At 38.6% G+C, this 5,369-nt stretch overlaps 1 long non-coding RNA gene across 1 annotated transcript; it reads left to right on the forward strand.

The window, feature by feature from the left end:
• The first annotated feature begins 666 nt into the window (after positions 1–666).
• Positions 667–3,867, forward strand: LOC122862042. The gene is made up of 2 exons (XR_006374622.1): positions 667–845; positions 2,162–3,867. It is a non-coding gene; the product is annotated as an uncharacterized LOC122862042 (long non-coding RNA).
• The last annotated feature ends 1,502 nt before the right edge of the window (positions 3,868–5,369 follow it).

Genomic DNA, 5,369 nt, shown 5'->3' on the forward strand with positions numbered 1-5,369 from the left:
TGACAATCACATGTTGTGGACACAAATTACTGTATGTTAACATTATATTTGTCACCCACATATTGGATTGTGTGACTTTTCTTATTATATGTCATATGAAAAGTTTAACTTTGATGTTCAAGTCTAAAAGTCAAGATCAAGGCTAAATAAGAAAAAATACTGACTAAAAAGTTCTTTCCAGCAGTTTATGCACGCTACTTCGTCTTCAGTGTATTTGTGATGTCTCCCTTTTTGGTACATGAAGCATGTACGTGCATTTGTAGACATCATTCTTGTCATACTAAATTTTGAGAGACCAGGCTCTTCAAGAGTACAGTGAATTACCCTTTGGTTTATATTTTTTAGCCACTGAATAATCCCTGTCACCTTTTCACCTTCATGAATGAAGAAAGGGATCTCAGTGATCAAGGAAGTGATGTGGGAGAAAAATGCGATGAGAAGAGGAGACGCTTGTTTAACTCCCAGAGTTACCTGCCCTGGGTGATCAGGATTGAAACGCCCTCAGGCTTGTTTTTTCTTTTTTTCTCAGAAACAGAAGGGAGGGGCGAGAGAAGGAGGCCACAGGTGACCTTTGGGATTATCAGTTCGATGCCTGGGGTGAATGAGTGAGAGAGAAAGAGGGAGGGAGGGAGAGGAGAGGTGGGGACGTGTTGGGATAAAGGTAAAGGTGTGAAAAAGCAGCGATGTGTTCATTTCCTCTCCGGTCTGCTTGGTGGCTCCAGGCAGTGGATTTTCACCGAGGTTTCACCTTGTTGCACATTGCCTTGTCACTGCAAAGTGTGCGAAAACTCCGCCCACAAAGAGAGGAGAGCGAGGAAGGCTCAGTGTTAACACTTCACTAGAAGGTAACAATGAATTTAAGGAACAAATCAGGAACCAACTTCTAATTACTGAACAGGATCAGTTTACTTCAGGGGACACACAGATCGCAGTTCCTCATATACATAATAAGAAAGAAGTTATTGATTATTGGTTTTGTGCCACGTCCTAATTGAGCTAATAAGGAACGATTCATTAAGTAACTGATCAGTACGCAGATTTACAGATGTCTAGGAACTTATCATTACACACTGCTTTGACACACTGACCTAAGTCTTGCACCAATATTATATTCTTGAATTACATTTATGTGTGCTGTTTCCAAGGTTAAAAGAACCTTGAAACTCAACTTGTAAGCCAACATGGACAAGAGAAACCGTTCAGATAAAAATAGAGATTTGAACATCTACATTTTCATGACAACTTGGTCAAGTCCATATGTTGATGAAGATCATGTGATATGATCAAACGCTTCAGTAACTAAATGGAACTTGAGGTGAGATTGTTTGGTCAATATTATGTTCATTTAAAACCTACAACCTTAAGAACTTTTCATCCAGTTCTGCATATCTGACTTGAACCTTAAGCGTTGTTGTTTTTCTGTGTATATATTTTTTGGGATGTATATTATCTGGATGTGTGTATTTGTCTTCTACATCTGCAACTTGGTTTGTTAACATCGTATGTAGCAGTCTGTTCTCAATTATCTACCATATACTGTAGTCCTTGATTCAGAGCTATTCAGGATCTACTAGTTAGCCTTTCATTAAGTAGCAGATTTGCTACTGATCTGATCTTTATTAATTTAATGGTAAGTAGTCAGGATTTTGTGTACCATATTGTGAAGTCAACAGAGATTTTCTTTTTCATAGCAAAAGAAATGGCAGAGCTGTCATTGTGTCAGTTCAAAGGTTCAGTCCAGTGCATCATTTTGTCATTTTGCAGACCACATGAAAACCAAAACCACACTAGTCAGTAAGATACCACAGATTGTGCTAGGACACTAGACAGTGGCCATAACTGAGCTCCAGTTGCAGAAAATCATTTCTTAAATGTACATCTGTTACACAACCTGCAGAGAGGAAAAATTTACGTTTTTATTCTCAAAGTTTTTGGAACGACTGCTTCTTTTGATTCTTTATAAACTAGAAATAAAGAGGAAGTTATCACATAAATGATCCAAGAAGTCGACTTGGAGTTAAAGATAAGACAATAACACATATGGACTTTTTTTACGCCTACTACACTCTGTATTATTTTTCTGTCTCCCTCAGGCTTTCTCTCTTTCATTTTTGCACTAACATTCCCTTGCGATTGTTGTGTTTTCTTTCCTCCCTCTCAGAAAGAAAACACAAGAGAAAAGACCTTATTGGATCCATCCCTGTCCTGAGGACTATGCTGTGAATCCACAGAGCACCGAGGCCCAATGTGTTTATGGTCATGTCTGTGAGCAGTCGACAGGCGCTGGAACACCGCACACAACCACACCTAATTAGAACAAGACTGTTTGACTTACTGCATTACCCTGTTATTACTCAGACTGGGTTCTGAAGGACATAAGGCTTGGTTTTAATAACTCTGCACACAACTGAGGGAAACTTTCAAGCATTCAAAGTCAGATGAGCATTCATATTCATGGTTGCTGCACTTTGCCTTTTCCCAATTGTCGCTGCTGTTTTTGGACTACTGAAAGTCTTATGATGGATTCATGGAAGGATGAATGAATGATGGATAAATTAAAACACACACACACACACACACACACACACACACACACACACACACACACACACACACATTAATCCAGATGGAGTGAATAAATAATTAATAACCCCCAGAGTCCCTCCAAAGAATCCATTGGCTCATCAATAATTCACATATCTGATCAGGAAGAGATTCTCTATTGGCTGATTTAATTATCTGACAAGTGAAGAGGCTTTTAAAATGTACTGTTCTTTCTAATAAGGTAATCACTTTATTGATAAACCACCAGGATGGAAAGTAAGCCAACTGTCTTGGGACCATGACTGATGGATTCTGAGTGTTTTTTTAACATGGTGACTGACTGTCCATTCAGACCATCCCCCCTCTAGTCTTACCACCATCAAGCAGTGGTGAAGGAGAAGTAAAGCATGACTCAATGGCTAAGTCTACCCCGTTCGGAAAATAAAACATTCTTGGCACACAATGGCATGCATAAACAGTTAAACTACACGGTGGCCCAACAAAAGTTCACACGGTTTTGGTCGTGTAATTCTCAACAGGATATCTAAATTCAGCAGCAAGAGTTTCAACATTTAAAGTAGGTTTAGACAGCTGAACTTCTTTCGCTGATAGTACAGCAACCCAAATCATACAGCAACACGTTCCCATCCTATCATTTGCTCAAACTGTCACTGAGTTGTATTGCTCCAATCTGTCTTTTCTTATCTCCCTTTCATCTCGCTCTCGTTTTAACTCTAGTGATTTAGTGCTGGCCACAGTGAATACTGATCCAGTCCCTCCTGGAATGAGACGGTGGTGAAATCACACAGTGATTTTTATAAGTTTGAACAGTTTGGGGAGCGATATAAGCACAGTGGAATAGCCAACATTAACCCTGACTCACTGGGCCCAGTGACAAAGCTTTGGAGAATATGCATCTGTTTCAGGCTGGAGATTTGTGATAATGGGACTTTTGGGAGCCATAAAAACTGATGGCTGCAGGAGTATCTGCATGTCTCAATGTGTGAATCATGTTTTCTGCTTCTGAACGCAGCTTGAGCTCCGCTGTACGGTTTGAATTTGTGAGTCTGGTTGTCTCTGTCTTTATTGTAGTCTTCAGATGGTGTTAGGGAGCTCATGAACACAGTATCCTATAGCTCGAATGCTGTATGGTCTGAATTATTGAAAAATGGCATGTTTTGCAGTAACTGTAAAACATTAGCAGTGTTTTTGTGTTATGAAATCACCTTATTAGTTTGAAAATATAAACGCTCATCAGATGTTTATGACAATTTTATTATTTATTATTTGTACATTTCAATAAAGTAAAATTAATAATGGTAATTATGTATTATGTTTTACTTCAGGCTAAATCCGTTCTATAAGACAACCCCTTTTGTCTATCAACAATTGCTGTTGTGAGATCTTGAAGGATAAATCTGGTGATAAACTTTTTTTATTGTCAAAAAATCTCATCAAAAGACCATAACCAACAATTAGCCTAATTGATCCAACTAACAAGCATTGCCAGTGTAGCTAAAGCCTGATATAGCATATTCCTCTTTGGCATAGACTTCCATTGCTTTAAAAACTAGCACACCTAATCCACGATTGAAAATATAAGATGGTCCTCTCAAGTAAAACAACAGATACATTTTTTTCAGCCAGTGCCCAAAATGACATATGTTTACATTCAAGTGGCAAAGCCCTCTAGCGGCTGTAGTAGAAAGAGGGCAGCTGACGTTATTGTAGAGTGACAAAATCTGCGTGGTGGATGGACAGATCAGCAAAACATCGGACTTTGACACTGAAGACCACTGTTCATTGCCTTTTTCCAACTACAAGTCAACATTTTTTTTAAACCGTTACCATGATTGTCCCAGAACCTTAACCACATGGTTATTACTGTTACCATGACGACAAAGGTCCCCTAACCTTAACGAGGTAGTCATTTTAAGCCATCTTTCCCTAAACCTAACCAAGTCGTTTTTGTGCCTAAACCTCACCAAACCTTAACCGTAGCGTTGTCACATCATGAAACTGATGCATTCTTCACTAACAGTTTTTCGGAAGGCACAGACAAATGATGTCGTCCTGCCGATAGCGCCGTCACATCAGAAAACCCTCATGTGTCGTTTTAGAGTGCATGGACAAACAACATATTTTGTCATTTAATTTGAAGAACTTATAGAAAATAGTCAACAACAAATACACAATTTACAACTCTTTGAGTAATCTTTTCTTAAAGCTATTTATTTAGCCTTTTTTTAAAGCTGATATTTGTGATCCATTTTTAAAGATTTACATTTTCAGCTGGAACAAAGGGGCTGGGAAGTCGGAAAGTATTTAGAGATGGACTAACACGTTGTTGGTTTTGTTCTTTTCACAGGACTTGTTGACAATAAGGTATAAAATATTGAATATCACCAGTCTTATCCTTAGAGTTGTGGACTGTCTGATCAAATTTAAGAAAAAAAGAGCAACTCTTTTCAAAGATATTCATAAAAAAGAAAGCACGGTTACCCTTTGAGCCAAATTGTCATCTTTTACATGAACAATGTGTCCATATGTTAAACCTCACTAAGGAATGCCCCTTTACTCTTTGTGAGATTTGTAGTTCATATCAAGACTGAAGCTCTAAACAGCTGCTGCTACACTTTCTCTCTGTGATGTAGCTGGGAAACCTGAGCTGTGATATTGATTGCACTTCCACTGCTAGGTTATTAGCTAGCAGCCTGATGTCTCCACGTTCACTTCATGACCCTCTCCTAAATGACAGTGGGGGTGTGATGAATGATAGATAAAAATATACCACATAAATCTTCCCAGTAGGATTTCAGCCTTTA

The sequence above is a fragment of the Siniperca chuatsi genome, linkage group LG2, assembly GCF_020085105.1.
Source record: "Siniperca chuatsi isolate FFG_IHB_CAS linkage group LG2, ASM2008510v1, whole genome shotgun sequence".
Lineage (NCBI taxonomy): Eukaryota > Metazoa > Chordata > Actinopteri > Centrarchiformes > Sinipercidae > Siniperca > Siniperca chuatsi.